Below are 23,399 nucleotides of genomic sequence, written 5' to 3' on the forward strand. Positions count from 1 at the left end.
CCAGAAACAGTAGCTCCATAGTACAACGATGGTGAACGTATGTATGTACAGGGTGTTCGAAAATGATTTGTCACGCGAGCATCGTAGGTAGCGATATTCTACGATTCTCCGGATTGTTGAAGATTCGCAGAAAAATAGCTGCAAAACTGACTTTGATCTCGATGTTCGAGGTGAATCTTCTTCGCGTTGTATGTTGTATATTCGACTAAAAAAACCTTCGATTCTTCCAATAGGAAACGAGATTTGCGATATCGATACAAAATCTTTGTTTTGAGGAAATCCAGTTCTTACAGATTATGGAACCTAACCTCAAAATATTTTTCACTTTCAGTCGCTGATCTGGAGAGATCAGATTGACCAAATGTTTCGCTAATTGATATAAACAGTCGTTTAACGATAGAAATTACGTTCGTAGTTTGAGTTTAGGAAGTTTGGAAAAGCTGTGGGGAAGCCAAAGGGCGTCGGTAGGTGGCTTTGCATAGTGCTTTAAATTAACGGCTCTCGCTGTAAAAGAGACGTACGTGCGCGGTTCACAGTTTAGACTACTTTGGAACTTAGGACACAATCCCCGAATCCTACGGTAACTTGTCTAAGGGAGTTCCAGTTTGATTCTTTCTTGTCAATTTATGTGTAAGCTACTTGCTGTTGATAAATAGGATCTCGAATTCTCCATATTTTACAAATGTACAGGGAGTTTCAGCTGAGACCGATTGTGAGAAACGTCCAAAGTAATCCGGATGATTTCGATGAGAAAATATCGTCGAAGAAAATAATTCTTTTGACGATCGTAACATATGGAAATTTATAACAAATTGAAACCTGACTGAAGAAGATAAATTTGTATAAAAATTATATTAAAATATTCAAACGTTGTATTCTTTCTTCGCGTTTTATCGAAATAGAATTGAAATACAATTTCCTTATGTACGTCCCCCTCTTCGTCAGGACGAAAGAGACATTTTTCTGGCAGCATACAGGCACGAGGAGAAAAATACGACTCGCGGGAGGAAGAAAAGGCAAGCGTGACTTTAGGAAGATTGCGTTATATTTTTCACTGAAAAGCGATCTAATAAACATACCTAAGGAGAACTGCCCTGTTTTATCCGGATAAACATATTTCAGTATTTACCTTCGATAAAGAAAGAAAGAAAGAAAGGAAGAAAGAAAGAGGCAAATTATGAGGAGAATAAAAAAATCGATTATTTTTTTAAGAATAACGCATAATATGCGCTTTAATCGCTAAGCACTTCGTTAAGTGAAAGAGTCGCTAATTATTGGGTTGGCAACTAAGTGATTGCGGGTTTTGTCATTGTTACGAATAATAAATAATAGTTAACATTAAGTGGTAATGACAAAATTCGCAACTACCTAGTTGCCAACCCAAACATATATATGTATATCTCGATGTACGATGCGAATCCGTTTGATATTTAATTGGAATCTAATCGTCGGTATCTGTTGCATCGGTCATAAGTAATTTCAAGATGCAGCCGGCGATACGACTAAACTGCTGAGACTCTGAGCATCCCGGTCACCTTGATAAGTTCGAGGTTAGGTAAGACGGGTGATGCGATGCGAGCCAACAGAGAGCGGCGCCGCGCCGTACTGTATCGTGTGTCGTGTCGTGCCTTTACAATTTACAACGTGTCTACGTCTATCGGTATTAAAGTAGCAGATGATACGGGATTTCCCGCAGTCCGGATGAGCTATAGCTTTAAATAACGTCGGTAATACGGTCGTGTGGAAGAAACTTCTATCGTCGTTAAATTTTAAGGTGTCATAGTAATTCTACCGTTCACAGCTGTAACGACGATAAAGCATAAACATCATTGCGAATCATTTTATCCATAATTCCGTAATCGAATTACACGCACAAGAGCAGAACCAAATGATTTTCAAGAAATTTGTACGTGATATATCGCGAGTAAAGTAAATGAAATACAAAATACACGCAACTGAACTCCTTAGCCCGAGCTAAGTACACGAGCATCGACTAAATAAAACGATATCTCCGGCATTGTTCCCTGAACCTTTCATTTTACTCTGGGAACCGGTTGAACGGCGGCTACGTCAGTAGTTGCAGTACCATTTAAGGAGGATAATATATCGTGGAATGTCATCCGGTAGAGATATTTTTGGGTCGATGTTAGCGTTCCTAGCTAGCTGTTTCTTTGCTCGATTTATGTCAAGGAACCTATAAAACGTATCCGATACGTTTTATTTAAATCAACGTTTGGAAATGGCAACGATTAGAAAACACTCGTTGATTCCATAGTTGATAATTACGACAGTTTTTTAAGAATTGCCCTACTCGACTTTTATTCTATTTTACTTCGAATTAACATCGTTAATACCATCTTAAATTAATTACCACATCACGTTTGGATAACTTTGACGGCAGCATCGGAAAACTGTCGGTAGCATCTCGATCAACGTTGCCTGGAATTAAATTTAACTCGGACCGATTTTATCCGGCGAGAAAAATGATCCTTGCGAAGAAAAGAAGACACGAACAAAGTCTCGGTCTTAACTTAGTAGCTCTGACCGCATCGACGCACAAAAATTGAGATTATTAAAAGAGCGACGAAGCAGCCTGCTCTTGGTGCACTCGTAACAAAGGTTTCCCGCTCGGCCGAGTTGTCAAAGAAACTCGACAAAGAAGAGGAAATCTCGACGGAGCAGATCTAAAGAAGAAACGGTTTTGAATGCAGTGACATTTTTTTCTTTTCTTCGTCGTAATCACTATCTTTCCCGATGGAAAATCAAACGTTTCGCGGCTAGCTGACACATTGTGTCACGTTGTTAAAGCACGTAGGTGGCATGGCATCGCGAATGCCAACGGTAGATGAAAGAGCTCGTTTCTTCTTCGCGAATCTTTCCCTTCAAACTTTAAACAGACTTGGACTGTTCGCTGAAACAACCACTGTCCAGTCGTCTGATCTTTTCTTTCTAATTAGATTTTTATATCGAAAAATTCGATCGTCGAATCAAGCGCGCCGTGGAATTACTCCAGAAGACAAAGAACAGCGGCGCTTAAAAGCAATAGATCTATTCGCGTTTGTCTTCTTTTGGTCGCCAGAGCTTTCGACAAAAGTCCTTAATGTCCTTTGTCGCAGCGAGCCGTACCACGAAGTAAAGCAGTTCAGAAAAAGACAAAAAGGGAAGGAGGGAGAAAGAGAGAGAGAGAGGATCAAAAGGGAGGGTTGAAAAAACCAGCACGGTTATCTGGTTCGAGTCGTGTAGACGTTTATCGCTTGCAAATCCTGTTAACGTCAACAGCGACAATCTCTTTTGTAAACACGCTACGGTATTCATCTATTCTGTCGCGATACCAATTACACGGAACCGTGCAACGCTGTCATCTTCGACAGCCGTGACCGAGTTTCTTCCTTGTAGCTCTTTTGCTTTTACCTCCTACCTCTGTAGCCGACCAACGTGTCGTCCAAGATAAAGCCACGGCTTTACTCTTTCGACTATCAACACCTATACACCTGTTCATGGATCACGGATAAGCCTCTCTCATACAAACTTCAAAATACCAAAAGAACTGGTTGTCCGTAAAACTGAAAATGCTCCTGGTCCAACCGATGGTCTTTCGCCGCTAGATATTTAAGCGACTCGACTAAGCGAGCGAACGAGGTTTCGGTAAAACTGAGAGAATAACGAGAGTGAAATGGCGGCCATCGATAGAAACTTAAAAAGAAACGAGACTCTAGACTCGTACTTGCGAAAAAAAAAAACACTAGGAGAAGATATTTTAGGTAGAACTACGATCGAACGCGGTGTTCGTTGATGTATCAGCAAGCTGTTTCTCGAATTAAAGTCTCTTAACGACGGTCACTCCGATTGACTGGACACTTGACCTCGTTGACCGGGTTTCCGGTTCGCTTACGGGTCCTTGCTGACCGTTCCATCGCTCTCCTTTGTCGGAAGATAAGACACGAGGAGAAGAAAGAAGTTTTTTTCGATAATTCTACCGACCTTTCCAGCTCCTTACAACCTACTCTGCTCTTTTCTGCCCCTTGTTTCGAATTGTTTGGTTCTTACGTTATCTCTTAGCTTGCACGGTATGCGAGGAAGCAGAAAGGAGAAAGCTAAAAATAAAGTTCGCAAAGCAGGCAATGAGAATTAGGAGGAAAAGTTGAAAAGAGGAAGAGAAGTGCGAATAGTAAATGTTTGAAGGCAAGAAGGACAGGAAGAGGAAACATGGACGAGCTATAAAGGAAGATCGATGCACCTAAGAAAATGCGGATACAGCTAGAAAAGAGTGGAACAACCGAGCCAACGACAGAGAACAACAACAGGAGTAACAATTTCTTTGGCAATAGAAGAAGAAGAGATGCGAAGACAACGACGCTGGGAAAAGATACAGAGTGCGAGATACGACTACAAATACGAAGATGTACGCGCAGGGAACCTGGCGAATTTATCTATAGAGAAGCGGTACAGAAAAAGATCAAAGAACCTTAGTCAGGGTCAAATGTGGTAGTTTGGAAGAGCCAACCAAGTTTTGGTTGAAACGGCAAAAGAAGAAATGTACGTTGCGTGGAAAAGAAGAAGACTCGTTGACAAAATCGAAGAATAGCCGTGCAAACCGGGGCTGTACGGTTGCAAAATTCTACAGAAGAAAGAGCGTGGCATTTGCAATTAAAAATTTTCCTTATTATCGTGCAAAGTCTCGTTAATTGCCAGGTTATTAGCGGCTACTGTTTCTGTCACAACAATGCGCATGCGTATCTTTGCTTTTGTTAGAGGCCCTGGTACTCTGAGGCTACGAACAAGATATTGTTATCGAGACGATCGTTGTGAAACAAGATTCTTATACTCTAAAGCGACAGAGGTCTTTCTCATTGGCATTAACGATAAGACGTTACTCTAAAGTCTCGGTACATACGCGAAACTATAAGTTCGTGAACACCTATGACGAGCCTATTACAGTTTTAATGGCCAAAAATCAGCTGAAAATCGAGCCGTTTGGTCACGAATCAGAGACTCGGTCACTCAGGCCGGTTAATTATGAAATTCCAAATAAAGATGTTAATATTTACGGTGATAAACAAGCACACACGAGAAACTAATAAAAACGAAAAAGCTGCACGTTGCAAAGGCGAGCATCCGACTTTCGCAGAGGTAATTAAACTGGACGAAACTCGGTTTAATTGAAGAGCAGGCGACAGCTAACTGGAAGACACTGCAGCGGCCCATTGTGCTCGGTCTACAGTTCTCCAAAGCTTTCGCGCGAGTACATCGTGTCTCTTTGCCTTGCTAGCTTTTCACCCCTAGCCATTTGCTTTAAGGTACCGGCTAACTGGTCTTCTATTCCCGTTAGCGGCCATTAGCTGCTAGCCTTCGGATAAACTTGGCTAAACCCACCTGAATGTACGTATGTACCAGGGCTGAATGGCAATTAATCGCCAGACCTGAGACCACACGGTGGTCATTCAAGTAACTCGTCAAAAACGAACTACGTAAATACTTGCGTATAAAGGTGCGGTGTTTTACTTGAAAGTAAAAGTATGGCGAGATGCTTCCGAGAGAATTTCTCGCGAGTGGACACTGCGTTGAGGATGACTAGGCGATCTAAATAGGCTACACGAACGTTAGACCGACGACGCTGCGTGGCGTGGTCTGTGCGTTGTAGAGATGCACCCACACAACGCTAAATGTGCCACATTTTCGTATATGAGCGTATTTCTACAACGTAGGCCATGCAACACATTGTCGAGTAGGTCCAACGTTCGTGTAGCCCCGGCCTAATAGCGACTCGAGCAGTCGCTGTAAACGTACCATTGCTCCACTTGCGAGAAATACTCTCGAGAGCAACTCGCGATAATTTTACTCAAAAGTGAACGCTTAAATATCGCCTGTCTTGGCTTTTCAATTTTCCTACGAGCTGTGTATCGCGAGAATTCTTGGTCAAGGAAAGAAACAAAAAAAAAAAAAGGAAGCTGTCCGATTTGCCAAATCGGTTTTACGTATTCGGATCCCGCATCCGAGGCTCTCCCGAAAACGAGTTAAGAGAGTAGCCAAGAAAAGAAACAACGTGCGTGAACACAGCCAAACTGAATTCTCCTTTCCTTACAGTCGTGTTATTCTCCCACATCCGATGTTATTCCGAACACGTTTCCTCTTCCGCTGACCGTTCGACAGAACCCTAAACGTCTTGCGTAACCGGAAACTGCCCAATGGAATCGACGGCGGATATCGACGACCATGACTGCAATGTAAATTCCTCGAATCGATTCGATAAATAATTTGGCGATATTGACTGCTGTTCTACCATCGATTATCCTACGTGTAAAAGAATAATCTTTTATTCCTATTCAACCAGATGTTATTTTTGATATTGTCGGTAATCGAAAAGAGCAAAAGACGAATGAAAAACGAACGAAAATAATAGAACCACGGCTTAGGTACGTAGAGTTGCATGTAAAACGTTTTGTATCTGAAGTGATAATAGCGGAAGGCAGTAACCTAGTTATTATAAATATCATCATAAATAGAAACCAGTGTCCATTCATGATCTAACAGCACGCGTTCAAGCCATAAACACGTTGTATGCGTTTGCTAACTTTCCACGATGTTCGATTTCAGCTTACAACTATAGTAATTGCAAAACGAACATACTTTTTCTAAATGTTACACGTTCTTAAGGAATTTTGTATATTTTACAATTTATTGAGAAGCGCAGCGGCCAAATTCCTTTCATTTCTTACTTGGAAGAGCACTTCGGTAACACGAGGATTCTGATTTCTTTGAAAATTTGCAATTCGTGAGAATTATCAGACAATTATTTTTGCCCCTTTTTGGTTCTTCAGAGTGAAAACACCCTTCGAACGGAGATAAGCGTTGCTCTATTTCCTCTGTAGATCTTTAAAACTATAGCAGATATAAAAAAAATGATTAGAATAAAAATCAAACGGCTTTATATGCTTTACAAGACGATCATATTAAAATAATAAAAATTTGTTGTTTGAACGAAAAATCCACCACCGTTATTGTGAAAAAATTTCAATCTTCTGTCACGTCGAAAAATATGTAGAGTAACTGCGGATGAATATGTTAAACCAGTCGAATAATGTGAACAAAGTGCTACGAGGCACTGTGTATGATATGAAATCCCGAAACATCGTTGTATTTGTGAGTACACATTGAACGCTATATCAAAGCAAGAAATTTGCAAGGTCTGTGCACCGGATACTTTACGCTTGATTGTCAGATATCATTGTTATTTTACGTCGTACGATAAAAATATACAACGCATCGTTCAAAGTGCAACGATGGGCGTGCAAGATGCACGTATCGGTTAAAATTATTTAAACACCACTGACAAGTTTCGAATATTCAACATATTCATCTGCATCTATGCTATCGTACTTTCCAACGTAACAGGAAATTCGGCATTTTTCGCAATAACCATAGCGGAGTTTTTATTTAAATGTTGAAGTTATTAGACGTATGTGAATACAAAGGAACGCGTGGATAAATTGTAAGGCAGAAAATATATATTTCGAATACTAAAGTGTAAATACAAAGTTGAGAATATAATTGAGCTGATCCAGATCCGCACGCTAGCAGTGTATCGCTGAAAAACCCTGAAGGCAACGTTGCGTGTGTACCGTTTATGGTTTGCCTTCGACGCGGTCTTTTGTCTATGCGCTGTCGATGGCTTCGGTGCTTGAGGAAACTAAAGATCGGATGTAGAGTTTTCTTCGAAGTGGTGACCACTTGGACATTAAACAACAAATTTTTATTGCTTTAATAGCATCGTCTTATCAAGCGTAAAAAAAAGCTATACAATTTTTATTCCAACCATTTGTTACCCTAAGCCTAATTTACTACAGTTTTAAAGATACGCAGGGAAATAGAGTAACACCTATCTCCGTCCAACCGCTGTTCCTACCCCGAAGAATCGACAATGAGCAAGAGAAGAATTGCCCTACAAGCCTGCGTAGTTTCAAAGAAATCAGAATTACCGAAGTTCCCTTGTTAGTTACCAGAGAAGAGATAGCTCTGACGCAGACACGAACATCATTCGTGTAGATACATCGCGTTACTTTCGAGAAACGATGGAGATTTTGGTTCTATCAATTCGTCCCGACGTGTACGCGTACTTGCGTATGTATAATTTTATTTTATCCGTTGTTAATCCACTATTGAAAGCATTTTCTGACGATACTCGAATTCATTCGACAGCTAAAACTCCAACTTTCTGAAAACTATCAGCCAACCACCAAACTACGCGTCTCGTTTTGCAGCGAGAAACGTGACTAAAACAGGCAACTAATTAGCGATCCGTAGATCGGTGTGCACCAGCTCGGTCGGCACACGTCAACCATACGCGTAGTTGCTGCTCTTCGCAAAACCGCTGTCGTACCGCAGCTTGATTTCGTAGACGACGATGTGAAAAGGGCGTTCAAGAATTACGTCATGGTTTCGGATGATTTCGCAGATGATTCGACGCTTTTTGAATCGGACGACGCCTTTTTCTATTAAAAAAAGATATCGCAAAAATGACCCCGACCTTGAATATGACCAAAGTCGAAGTTTCTTCTCGTCGAATCGCGCGGTACTCGTTACGAGGAACAAAAAGGTCAAAAGTATCATGGGTCGCAAACGAACCATTGACTCCTACATTGACGTTCTTCACGATATGTCTATATTTCGCTAAAGCTAGCTGTCAAAATATCGCGTTATTTTTAAAAATAAAAAAGGAAAGAGAAGTTTGCATCCTCGTTTCAACATTGGCATATTTGCTATACCGTAATACTCTACGTTTCTCCCGTTTCACCGGTCAGCTTTACGTATAGGCGACCTTGTACGTACCGTGTAAATCACTTTGACTATTAGAGAATTAGAAGAATTATCAATTGTAGTCGTTCAAGGCTACCAAAAAATAATCCAGTCGTTGTTTGATTCATCGCTGCGCGAATGGTTTCTGAGCGATCTCTTTGTTCCTCCGCGATTATGACGAGAACAAAGTATCCGTATGTCCATACGAAGACAACGATAGAAAGATCTGCGAATGGCAATCGAACAAAGTAGAAAGAAACTGCGCGCGACAAAAGTACGCAGGCCTGTACGATGGTTAAAAAGATAGTTAGACACGATGGAAGGAAATGGGCGAAATTAGATGGAATCTAATGAAACGCGATCGCGAATAAATTCGTCGGAAACAAAGGTCAGATCGATATTTTCGAAAGTTGGAAACTGATCGTGGACGAACGACCGTATCGCGAACCGAATTCTCGTGCAGTCTAGTTGTACAGTTGCATCGTAACGAAACCACGATGCAAGATTTATCGTCGAACATTCATTTCGGCCACTTGTACCGCGTTCGGTAATATCCGGCTGGAACGTTTCCGGAATGAAATGAGAAATTTCCGCCTCGGCTCGACGGAAAATGATTATCGATTAGCATCCACTGGTTAAAATACTGACTGTTCGTTCGTCCATCCATCCGTCCGCTTGTTTGTTCGTTCGTGCAGCTTTGCAGGGAGAAGCAATAAATAATAACGAAAAGAAGAAAAAGGAAAGATGCTTTAAGATAGGCTTTTTAAGAAGGTAGAACCATCGGTTTTGACAATTATTCGAAAGAATTTGTGATTTTACATAGCGATGAAAAGTTTGTGGCAGACGGTCGCGACAACGGACCGTTTTCCAGTGTTTATTTCCGGACGCGATCGTTTATTTGTTTAAATTGTACATTCGACGCAGTGGTAGACGAGATGCTTAAAAATACGAATCGTGGTAGCTCATTCGACCACGTTGATTGTATTTTCGTTCGTTCGTTTTTAACTGTCGAGGTTGACTGATAGGAGAACGAGTGGATGAGTTTGTAATAGAGAAATATATTGAAATAAATAAAGCTATAAGTATATGATATATACTGATCCAGATCCTCGCTATTATAGTGTTACAATACGATAGAAGAAGCGACAGAGAGCACGTTCATATATTTCTAGGAAACGATATTACCAAAAAGTTAATCTTGCAACTCCAGCTTGCAAGGCTGCAAGGAACAGCAATAGAAATCTACTTATGGCTCTTTTCTTTCTGAACATTGTAATTCAAAACAAAATTTATATCCAAGAGCACAATAATATGGACCTCTCCTTTTCGAATTTTTTTCTTCCTCTAAATTCTGTTCTCTTCGTAACAGCGGTCTCCAGGTCACGGGCATACGAAAGAAAAGGTGTAGAGTTTTTCTTCGAGTAATTACTTCAACGTTAATTATTTTGAGTCAATTTCCGGGCTTATTAGCGACTGGATTTGGTAGAACGAGCTTTTCTCACTGGGAACGCGAGGGACGATGACGGACCTCTATAGTTTCAGGTGCATTCCGAAGCACCAGATACGCTACAAATAAATCTAGTCGCAGAAGTGTCGACCGAAAATCGATCGGAATTCGGACCCGCGAACCTTCGGGCACGAATCCGCGTCTATCAAGTTAACCCCCAATTTCCTTCGGTTTGCTTACTTGTCTTTGCAAGATATTACGCGAAATAAATTAATCGGTGAAATTTCATGAAGGTTTATAAGAATTCGATAGTTGTATCGTCGAGTCGGAGGGGAAAGAAACTAAGCGAAACGCAAGAGATTGGAGAAAAGATAAGGAAACTCGGGGAACTGGAAGGACGAAACTTGTTCCGGGAGTAAATCCTTAGAAACGGCGAGGATGCGCCGACTACGGCCACGACCACGACCACACCCTGCCATTCGATACGCATACACGCGCTCCACTCGTAAACTAGTCTAATTTTCCTAGTTCGCTCGCCACGCATGTTTATTTTCTCCCCTTTTCCTCTTTCCGTTTCCCTGTTTTTCGTTTATTCCAATAACGTAAGAGATATTCGACGACCATCTTCTCGCGCTTAAACGGTACGTGATACGTATAACGTGGCGAGTAGAACAGAATTAGCGGGCCTGGTCGTTATTTGAAATAAAGTAATTTGTAAAGCGATCGTTTCGATGATACCTCGTATCGGTCGGAGTTTATGATATACAGGGTGTACGCAGGGTGAATGTCATTACTACTTTTCAGATTTCCGATAATCTGATGGAAGAACGTTTCTGTAAAAACGAAAAGGAAATGAAAAGCAATCGAAGAACGACATGCAAAGTTGCGTGTATAGAATCAGACGTTGCGTTCAGACGGCCGAAAATCAATCTGTCTGCCACGAAAAGTAATTCCTCGAATGAGTCACGCTCGTAGGCTACATACAGCGACCCCTAAAAATATTCCTACACTACGGTATGACTAACATTATGGTTCGATATTTCGGTTGTTTATACAGCGATCGTCCGGGTTATATTTTTAATAACGCGTCATTTATTAATATTAGCAAAAGCGTGTAATTTAATTATTAAAAATTCACATAATTTGAATTGAAAAATTGCCGAAGAAAATGGTGTCGTATATCCAGCTCGTAAAAACATTCGAACACGTCTTACGTTTTTCTGTTCTCTATCTGTTTCTGCTAATCCTATGTTCCAAGAAGGCAGAGAAGACGTGCGTTTATGAATAGCATTTAGAGTTGCATTAGACATCCATGACTTCTCGCTACTCCTCAGTAGCAAATGCGACTTCGTCCAAAATGAGTCGCAAAGGAAAAATACGACGGTCGATATGCGGCAACTTGTAATTTTCCACCGGCGAAAGGGAGAAACCTATCGTGAAATTGGTGCTGCGCTTCGTGTAATCCCAAGTTGCGGACATCATTCGACGACTTCATTCCGAAAATTGCGTCCAATCTATCGCGCAAACTGGAAGATCGAGTCTTTCAAGTACGAAAAACAGAATTATGCGAAAAGTGAAAGAAAATCTGCAAACATCTGTGTTCTAGAAACAGTTAGTTATTAGAAAAAAGCTGGAAAAACGATCAGGCAAACTGGTTACAACGGAAGAGTAGCTAGAAAACAATCGTTTATCGATAAGACGAACGGGAAGAAACGATTTTGCAAAGAAGCTTATTTCTAAAGATGAGTCATGATGGAAAAACGTAATATTTTCAAATTCAATCTCTACGATTCCGACGAAAGGACTTTGGCGAAGCGAAAACAGAATAAAGAATCCATTTCAAGAATACAAGATGTACGACGAAGCAAGGGCGAGCGAACGTAATGGTCTGAGGCTGAATTTTCTCGTACGAAATTGGAAACTTGGTGCTCGTTGACAACATTACGGATAAAAATCTTTACTTCAACGTATTTAAAAGCAATTTAGTTAAAAATTTATTTAGGAAACGGGGATTAATAATAGTCGCAAGTTTCGTCGGGACAACGACCCCGAGCATAAGGCACAGCGTTTATTATATAAATGCTCCAAAATTCTTCGTCTTTGTCAGGATCGTCGGACTTTAATCCAGAATCGAGACGAATTACACGGGAAAATTCAGGAAACTTCACATTGAACGAGCGTGTATATCCGTAGAATATCTTTAAAAAATTTTAAATGGTACGTCAAACAGATTAAAACGTGTTCTAAAACAAACTGTAAGAATTTCCTCACGTAGTCGTTTTATAGCACTAAATTATGTTAATAAATGATAAAAATAAACGGTATCCGAATTATATGTTTTTATTAATATTAATACGACCTATAATTAAAAAAATAATTGGGACAACTGCTTTATAAACAACCGATATATCGAGCCATAAAGTCATACCGTATTGTCTGAATATTTTTGGGTGTCACAACCCATCGAGTACAAACGCGTCGACGTTCTATTCCAGCGAACGCGAACTTTTGATATCAACTTCAATGTCGACTGTTTGTTTCTCGATGGGTGGATAAGTATCGGTGACTTCTAACTCAAACGCGCAATTTCGTAGAAAACCGTGACAACGCGTAGGACCTGGATGTGACCTACTTTTCTTCGGTTTGCGACGTTTAACGAAAGTCTATAAAAAACATTCTAGAATCTCTCGATAGTTCTATCGTAGAGACCGACTTGGCCTAAATTCAATTTCAGCCAACTTTATGCAAACAGCGCGCATCTCTAATGGTGGCGACCGCAGTTGGCGAGCTGCGATTCTGCAAACTGCAAACAATCGCGAGCGACAGATCTATTCGAGGGATAACTCGTACGAGGTGGTGCGCGTTTACTGTTTACGCGACCAGCATGCTCGGGTACCTACTTACTATCCTCGGACGCGCGTCGTTGTATCTCAACGGACTGGTGGAATCGATGTAAACTTTTCTCTGGAAGTAACCACCGCGAACAGATTAATCGTTCGCGACAAGCTAGCTGGCTCTCCTCGTAGTTTCGAGAACATAATCACCAGCCACGTATCCAGGCAACGCGACATTTATGGCTTAAGGTAAACCCCACGATCTTCCAACGTATACAGCTTTCCAAGATCTGTATCGCGTCGCTGGAACATCTAGTACTCCAGTGTTCTGATAGGTCGTGGAAGAAAAGGATCGCCTTCGAACAAGAGGGAGGAAATTAACATTTAACAGAGATTCTCTGATATACGTTAATTACGTACGTAATTTCCTTAATTCCCCTTACTCTTCTCAATTATGCCCAATGTATAATGTTTATACTGTCGACGAAACAAATTAACAATGTGCACGTAAAACACGTATGTACATCCTACACTCGCGCGTTATATGAAATGCAAAAGAATTATCGCTATCATTCGCATAGGCGTTTTCATTTTATCATTTGGAAAGCATCGTTAGAGTTCATTTTTGCGGATGACGTGTCGCTGTTCTAGGGAGCCGACGCGACGCGACGCGACGATGCGTATCTTCGTGTACCTTTTATTCCTCTTAGTCGAAACGATTGCAGAGCGTATTGAAAACTTCCGAAATCGCAGAAGTAACAGGGAAAATAATGGCGAATGATAAAGCGCGTATAAAAAGATGGAAGAATGGCAAGGGTTGAACGAGCCACACGTGACTCATGGAAGCTTCAGCAGAAAGCCGATTGAGCGAGTTGTTCGTCCCGATACGTCCAGGAGTTGTGTAGACCGCGCTAGTCGTCAACTCCGACGGAGGAATCTAATTTTACAACGACCTATATTTAGCTGAAATTTATTCCAGCAACGGCGTGCACCGGGTCACCGGACTTCTATTTTACCAATGCGATATCTCCACCGTCGGCCTAACTCGAGGGCGAGCACACTTTTCTTACCGTTACTTTTGTTAACTATGTAGTACGTACTACTTTTATTTTTCCTATACACTTCGATACGGGTAGTCGTTACGTACGCCATAAAGTTAGAGTCTCTAGCAAGTTTACTTAATCGTACGCGTGGAAAACTTAGAATCGTGATTTTCATAAATTTGATAATTCGTCAAATCGTTTATCAACGATAAGTTACGAATCGTTCGTTTTTCGGATATTGTGACGTACCCAGGAAGCTAGAGAATCCCAACACGTAACAACGTAGGCGCCTATAACACGTAATCGTAGGCTCGTTGTACCCAGTCGTCTGACAATAGAATCAAGCGTCGCGACTTCCTGGGTTAAATGCATTCTTGCACAGACGATTACCGTTGTCAATAAGACCTGGACCTTTTAATTTACCGTTAAGTCGAACTGGGTGACTAATCGTTAGAGTATATCGAGTCACCGGCCTCTGAAAGTCAAGTGTCTTGTCATCGTTCTCGCGATGAAATTGACGTATGAATTCGTTCGCTTCGTCGCTGCTCCGACCAATTTTCAATTAACGTTAATTCGCTCGATCAAATGAAAAATACCAGATATATGCTATACTTGCTGCGATATAAATTACAGTACTCGTGTTCGTCTTTTCAAAGAGAATCTTTAGAAGCGATCTACTCTTTCAAACAAACGAAAATATTACATAATTTTTGCGCATAAGTTGTTCGTCAAATTATTCGTAAGAAGTTCGTGGGAAGACCGAGTCCTGTAGGCAACACCGAGTTAGGCGAGAATAATACAATTTTCAACGTAACATCGATCTACTGTCCGGTGCTTTTGATAAATCTCTTCAACTTACTGAATTTCTCGGTACCGAACAATTAAACTCTGCGAACTCGTTGATGTGAAACGAATGAACAAATACATTCCACGAACAACTTCGTGTCAATAAAAGATTGTTTTCCTCGTACGAAAATTTCGTCAAACGAGTAAACGAATGAGTCATCTTTAATCGGATTTATTCGAAGAGAAAGGTATCTCCACTTTAGGAAACGCGTGCTCGTTAAAAAGGATCTTTAGAGGAAAGAACTCGACGACGCGTCACGGTTTCTACGACCAGATTCTATTTAATTAACGTAGCTCGTAAGCGATTCCTTGGTCAAACTCGAATCGTTCTAAAACTGTTTCACTCGTGTTAAAGAACGTTCGAGAAAAATCGCGATAGATTCAACGCTTGAAGCAAAGAGATCGATTCGATTTGAAATTGCCAGATATATCCTATCCTAGCTAACTTGTAGATCGTTAGAAAATAGAAATTCCCGAAGGATATAATGAAAATCACTGCTAACGATCTAGAGACCGAAGAGGAGTTTGCCCTAAGAACAAATTTCCCGGCGTCAATTAATCGCGCAAATTAGTTACGACACGTTTTCAGCAACGACCAATCGCCATGGAATTTGATGATCTCGGTTAAGATCCAATCGAGTGTAAAACTTTGTGAGTTTTCTTCCCGTTAATCTGTTTGTCGCGTTACGGTTACGCTATTCGGTTTTTTCCTCTAGATACAAGTTATAACGAAGTACAAAGGCCTCGATTGTTTTTTAAGGGACCGTTCTTTTCGACGTATCTAAGAGGTCGTGCGAACGTCAAGTGCGTTTATTAGCCGCGCGATACAACTTTTACGAGCGTTACCTAAAAACGTAAAGTCTCGTGGACTCGCACAATGCAATGCCTTGTTCCCGGAGCAATCTCTTTTCACGAACATGGACTTTTCTGCCACTTGAGAATCATTTGGAACTTTTTCGTACCGTTTTTCGGAACGTGCAAACAGTCATCGACGATGGATCGGCTAGCCCTCTACGTATTAACGAAAGTCGCTCAACGTTACAACTACCTACGATACTCTGGTATGTTGAAAATAAATAGACACGTGCAATTATCTTAAATACTCGATGGTAACCAACGCTAATTCTGCCAAAAGTACAGATGCGTGTTTTTTCACAATTATAAGAACGAGATTCGTTCCAAGTCGGAATCTTGCTCTCAGGCTTGCAGAATCGAACCTTTACGGATTGAATCGTTATTATTCGCAACACCGTTACACGTAGCACTGATTCACTCGACATTGCTTCTTCTAACGTTATTCCAGGCTTCCAGGAAAGAGCCGTGTCCAGAAGGAAAACGGAGGAAGGAAAGGAATTCTTTCCCGGAAGCCTCGAACGGCGTTAGAAGAAGCAGCGTCAAATGTATCGGTGCTAAGCGTACGTTGCGTAATTTATTTCGTTAATTGCCTCTGTAGGTTTCGGTGCAAAAAATAAAATTCTTGAATTTGCTACTAGCGTATACAGATATACGTACATACGCCGTTATCGATCCTCACAGCAGGGAAAGCATCGGTTTCTCGAGCATTCGTTAAGGATGCTGTTATTTCGTGACTAATAAATTCCTTACTCATCGTGGCTGCGTTACGTACAAGATACGATGAAATTCTACAAGAAGAAAGAAACGAAACCGCCGTAAGTACACACATCCGCGAATAATTGCGAGCATGGGCTGGTCAACGATGAATCAGAAAACATCCGGTTTCCTTCATTTATACTTAAATCGCTTCAACCTTATATTCCGCTCTCTTCTACAAACGACAAATGCAATAAGGAAGTAGTCGCTCCGGATTACAATCGCAGTTTCTTCCCGTTTCATCGTATTCTTCAGCGAGCATACGTTCATTTCGAGTAGCCCATACGTATTCCTAATCGCGCGACGTAGACGAGCGATATCGGGTGTAAAAATTTTCACAAATATCGTTAACGTATCATAACTGAAAATGAAATCGTGGCAGACCATATTCCTAGCAGGTTTATTTTCGACGTGGCAACGTTATTTTACCACGAGTATTTAACCGTCGAGCGAAAAAAGAGAGTCATAGCGAAAGATTTTACAGCTGCTATTCATTGTTTTGCTATTCTCCGGCCCCGTAAGGTATTCCTGTGAAGGGTGACTTAAACGAATTTATGCTCGAGCCTGAAAAGACCGCTCCCACGCTGTGACAACTTCACGGCCCGTTTTCATCCGCTGCGCCGTGTAAATATTTGTTACGCTGAACGCGATGCGAACCACGAGCAAAGAATGGGTCAACGAAATAACGTATAGCCATTGAACACGTTGCTACATGTACAGGCTAGAAAAGAGGAATAGGAGCGAAGGAGAGCGAACGTTAGAGGAAACGAACAAAAAGAGTGCGTTCGGTATAGTAACAGAAACGGCTAAAATGCAAAGAGGGAAAGAAGCTTGTGATGAAAAAGAGAAAGAGGAAAGAAAGGGAAACGACATCGAGAGCGAGATAGAACAAAGGGCGTAGTCGCACCCTCGATTCACGACAGTCGGTTCGTCCACAGGCGTCCGTTCAAAAAAAGAATAAACAATAGCTACAGGATTAATATTAAACGCTTAACGTTACAACGATGAAGAAATTCGTGTATGGGATTGTTAATATTCGACGCGAAACCAAAATTTAATAATTTTATTTATCTTCCTCGATCCTCTCAAAAATCTTGTTATTCTTTGTTGATTTCAAGAATCGTTCGAAACTGTCTGAAAAATAATTTGTACCTATTGATCACCAAATATCCTGATTTATGAGAGTGAACATTTTATTCGTACGACGAGTAACAAGCGAACATAGACAAAGTAATTGTTATTCACGAATGACGAATAACGTTATTTATTCGCAAAATTAATTCGGCTTCGTCGTTTTAGGAATACCGGTACAACACGAAGACCGAGGAATACATATGCGAATAATTAACAACAGATAGCAAGTTTTATATAAAGAACAATAGCGAGATTCGCGGATAAAACTACTCGAACGATGCCAATGAAAAACGTATTCGACTTTCTACGTTACCAATAGCAACGAATTAATTTATTCGTTTTATCCTACAAGAAACGATGTATGTAATTATTGCTCGAACATCTGCGCGCGATACTCCGCGACGATCTATGGCATGTGGCATATGTGTATTATCAACACAAGCGTCGAGCGCGTATATCGCTGCGGCGCCGTTACGCGATTGGCGCAGACGATGGATGTGCCCGTGTGATTCGGGTTTAAGGCTGCTTCAGGCACAGCCGCGCCGAACCTACCGAGCAAACCCGACCTTAAGACAAAAAAGAAAAAAAAAAAAGATTTCGAAACATTTAAAAACTGAGAGTCAAATGTAGAAGCTAGAAAATGTAACAGCTTTTATCCCCCACTTGGGAAATATTTTATCGCATAGATATTTCGAGTTTTAAAAAAGAATTGAAATCTGTTTGCCACGTAGATCAATAATAGAAGAAATTAAATTCCAGCAGACTGTAATTTCGTAATAAAATACAAAATAACGATCAAACCGTCGAACAAACCAAAACTCTGTCGACTACTCGGATGATACTCTACGTAGGTACGTATGTACGTATGTACGTAATACAATATATTCGAAGATGGAAACGAGTACTAGAATACCCCGTTAAGATACTCGATACGCGGATCGTTAGTAGCATATTAATCTACGTACGAATGAATGTCGAGTCGTAACGCGGCCAAGTAGAAATTTGCCAAAAAAAAAAAAAAAAAAGAAAAAAAAATTGAAAATGTTGAGGAAGCGATAGCAAAGAAGAGAGTCCCTCGGAATTTCCATAAAACGGCAGGACAATTTTTCAAAGTGAATGAAAATTTCTAGTAGCGGAAAAAGCCGGGATTCGGCTTGTTCGGTTTTAGCAGTGACGAACGAGTAGCGACGAAGTTTCGCATTGGAAGCTTGCAAACTGATTTCCATAGAAATTCGATTTCACCATAGGCAATGGCACACGCTATCTGCAAACTTTAAATTCGCAACTGAAAATCTGTTTTTTTTTTTCGCGAAAACAAACGAAACGCGCGTACGTACAAACGTTAAAACCACGAAAATTAAAAATACACATATACGAGTCGGTACATCCAACCAAAAACGCTTTTGTCATCGCGACGTTTTCCTGTCTGACTAATCCTTGGTACTTTATCTCGGAATGACTAATAAGAAGTTTCATCGTTAATTGAGACGCACAGCTGCGCCAAACGAATCGTCTTTCTTCTTTGGATAAAATAAACCGTAAGAATAATTACCGCCAGTAATTAGCATAAATGTTTCCGGGCAAACGAATCGCAACAGGGCTGCAAGGTTTTGTCGAAATTGTCGAATCTAAACCTAAACGCAGATTTCATTTTTCTAACGAAGCGTCGAACGTGCGACTGCAAAAAAATACCTGTCGCTAAATCATTCGATATAGGTAGACAGTTTGTTAGAGAAATAACCAGAGACACGCGCGTATTCGAGAATTAACAAGGCATTTTTTTGTTATATAGACGTATAGAAGCAAGGTGATCGATTTTTCTCGAGTTTTTGTAGCTGGCAGAGTCTATCGATGGGTGGAGTTGGCTCGCCACATGTGTTACTAATTACGCCAGACTGGCCGTTTCGCACGGATCCAATATAGAGATCCAGAGCTATTCTTCGATTCTCCGTTCGCCACCGAGTCACGCATCGCTGTATCTCGATCTTGCGCACGATTTATCGATTGTGAAACGGCGAGACGACGCGTTTCTGGAATCTTGGAAACCGATCACGAAGTCAACGTTGCGTCGCAACGCGACAGAAATCTCTCCGACGTCTTTCGCCGGTTATATAACGCGCTAAAACGACGTTTACGCAGGATTCTACTCGTTATCGTTTCCTATGCGAAAACAATACCTACGAATCGAGCGCGATCTACTACTCTACTACGTAAACGAATAACGGACAATATTTTTCATCGGTGTACCTACTACGATTTATTCGAGGGAAAATTTTTAAGCGCGTAAATTACGGCCAGCGGCGGTAGTACAAGCGTGAAAGTGTCGCGCAAACTATACGAATTACAGTCGCTGAAGGAAATTGTATCAAGCTTTCAGGGTCGACCGTAATTACGGGGGAACTTTGTTTCATTAGAAGCAGCTCGATCCCACATTCACCGTAATTGTACGTCGCCTGAACCATTTTCGTTTTTAATTTCAACAACGAATATTTTGTATACTACCCGTAAAAAAGCGAACAAATAGGAACGTGTAATAGAAACGGAAAAGCAAACCTAAGGGAATTCTAATATCGATAAATAATACAGTTTTTCTATGTATCTTGGTCATTTGCGAATGTACACGAACGCGACGACAACGTATTTAAACAAGTTTGTCAATAAAATGCTAGTTATCAATGACGTTAGAAACGATAGAACGGAACAAACTTTGCAGCTGTTTACCCGTTCGGCTGGATGTTCAATTACGATCAAGCGTATTTAACATGAGATATCGATTTACAAGAAAATAAGCATGTCCGAGTGAAAGAGCAGCGACCTAAAGTCGTTTTCTTTGCTGCTTTTCCCCTAGAGACTTTCCCCAACGCCACGCTCGCTCGTCAGGCTCAAAGTGGACGGAACAAAACGAAATGACGCGACGACACACACGTGCCCTCTCTTGATTAGCGTCTAGACGCGTTGCTTGCGTACAGACCAACGTAACCTACATACACTGTCACCCGTCGGTTTAGTATCCGGACACTTTGCTCGATTTTTAGTACGTAATAGGACGCAAACACCGGATTCAAACGCAAAAATTAACGACAAATCGGCCGTCTATAATGACAATTTTACTCGACATCGTGACTTTTGCAGCGCGGCAGGTTAACATATTCGAAGATGTTACTAGCCGAGGATACGTTTCGAAGGCGAGTTACTCGTTGACCAAACGCGTACGCACATGCTTATACAGAGGGCACAAGTGCGTGTGTCACATCTTGACACACAGCCGAAGCATTCTGTATACGCGCCGGCGCTTCCTGCAGTTAACGACCTCGATTGCATATAAATGCCTGGCTTAATGGTTTCGAAGTAAGGCCGAAGGCCTCCACTGATAAAATCCACTCTCTCCTAGCGGGATTCACGACGCCCATTAAGCCTCTTTCACACGAGTATCTATCGGACGAGGTCTATGGTTCGCGTGCACGTGCGTTCGTTACGTTATATTATATTATCGCGATGCTATCGTAACGATTGCATCGAAACGACTAACTTATCGCTATATATCATCGCTAGGTTGGTCAACCGTGAAGAAAAGCTGCGGTCGAACGATCGATCTGTAATCTTCCGATCGTTCCTGTCTATGACTTTCGTCGATGATCTTCGTAATCGTGTCACTCGTACAAAGTTGCTATGAAATCGTCGAAGTGGAAGATCAGTCGGTTGTAAAATACTCGATAAATACGATCGGTTGGAAGGTAGGAAGCGAAGGAAAGAAATAGTTACGCAGGAAGGAGGGTTGTGACGACGCAGGCGCTACGTCTGAAAGCTCGCAGTCGATATACGCGACTTTTGGACTGACTGGCTCTTAGTCATCTCGGCGCACATTTGCAAACTGGCTCTGTTCGTGACACACGCATGAAGTAATGCCACGTACACGCGTTCGAGACCGCGCAAAGAAAAGAGTTAAGCGTAAGCTTAAACACGCTACCAGGGTTAAATATATTTTCCGTAATCGCGTTCAAACTTTCTTATACAGCGTGCACCGTCAAACTCGCCTTCAAGCGTTATTTACTTTATCGTTCGTTACGTAAAATGCTATACGCGTTAAATAAGCCTTTACTACCTACGATCGACGCTTCGACGCGTTAAAATACCATCGATTCCTCGATACCGCTATACGCGCGCTAACCAATGTTTAAATATTCGCGCGAGTCGTTTTGCTAAGATACGAACAAGATCGAAGCGCGCGAAGAGTATCGCTCAAACTGCGGATCGGGTGTCCTTGAACGGGCAACATTCGTGGCCCTTAATTTAGTATTCCGTGTGTTCGACTTCCTACGTTTCCCCCGAAACTTCAACCCTCGCTTTTAGCGTTAACAGATCTCGTGCGAAAAAGAAACAAAAATACAGAGCGTCAGCCACGATCCCACGCAAGTGGGACAGCGCCGTTCTGTATTTTTAAAGTAGCTAGAAATGGAAGAAAGTGTCGCAATATGCGTGTATACGTGTTGCATAATTAATTCTTCGCGTATGCATTTTTATCGTCTCATCCAACGTTTTGCATAACGACGTTCTCCTCTTTTTCTGTAAACGGAATCCTATACTTTTTGGTCGACGTAGCTTTTTACCCAGCGCAGAAAATATCAAGATACTTACTTGACGTATCGATAATATTAACTTGCGTTGTAACCAAAAGCGTGGAGTTCCCTTTAAACGCGCGCTACCTAAGGAATTTATTACAAAACGCGTACGAGGCGAACGAGTACCGCGTACTACACTAAGGTAGTAGTGTCGATTACGAGGTACAATAAACACGGATCGAAGCTTCTAATTAGGAATTAATATAACCAATAAATAACGCGCTCGTTTCAAATTCTAATTTCTCGGCTATTCAAATCAACGTGCACGTACTTCCAAGAACCCGAATAAAATTAAACTACTGGCAAAATTTTTCAAACATCACGTTCGAAACATCGTGTTACATACGACGCGAAGATTTATCTTATTCTAATACAAAGGCTACCTACAGTCACGTATAGTGAATCATAAAAATATATGTAAAATGAACAATGTCGGATTTAATTGATTTCTCAAGCTTTTATATCTAGTGGTCGAAGCAAAAGTTGCTGTTTGACGAAATAATCGTTCGTTGAATCAACAAAGGAACAGACAACAGAAGTTAGGCTTTCAAGGTGTATCGTGAAACTTGTTAAAAATTCATCGGACGATGCGACGAATAATTAATCTCTATATTCGATGTCCCCTCTTGAACTGTACGTCATCGCCCACGCTATTGTCTTTATCTTTGCACGAGATCTTTCTTATTCGATTTAATCGAAAATAGTCGATGGATCGTCGAGAGCGACGCAAAGTATGCGTTACCGTATGACGATCTAGGCATCCACTTGGTCCAAAGATCGTATCGGAATAATCTTCTGCCGTAAAACCGTGAGGTAAGGCAACCGTCAACGATCTTAATTCGCTCAACTTTTTCCAAACATTTCGATTATACGAAAAATGATCAATCACGGTAATACGTTATAATAAAACGTTAATACGAAAGCGAATACAAGCAAATGAAATTTGCAACTTTCTAGATAAAAGATACGTCCTACGCGTAAAATAACGAGCTACGTAGAGAAGACGCAACGATGAAAATGGGTACGATTAACCCGTAACTATTAAGATAAGGCGATAGTATCTATCAAAAGA

The 23,399-nt window shown here is 41.1% G+C and overlaps 1 protein-coding gene across 8 annotated transcripts in view; it reads right to left on the reverse strand.

Annotated features, from left to right (window-relative positions):
* Mmp2 (Matrix metalloproteinase 2) overlaps window positions 1-23,399 on the reverse strand; it is a 108,751-nt gene that overhangs the window by 79,596 nt on the left and 5,756 nt on the right. The gene's annotated exons all lie outside the window — the stretch shown is intronic.

This window comes from Bombus fervidus, chromosome 5 (genome assembly GCF_041682495.2).
Source record: "Bombus fervidus isolate BK054 chromosome 5, iyBomFerv1, whole genome shotgun sequence".
NCBI classification, from domain to species: Eukaryota; Metazoa; Arthropoda; class Insecta; order Hymenoptera; family Apidae; genus Bombus; species Bombus fervidus.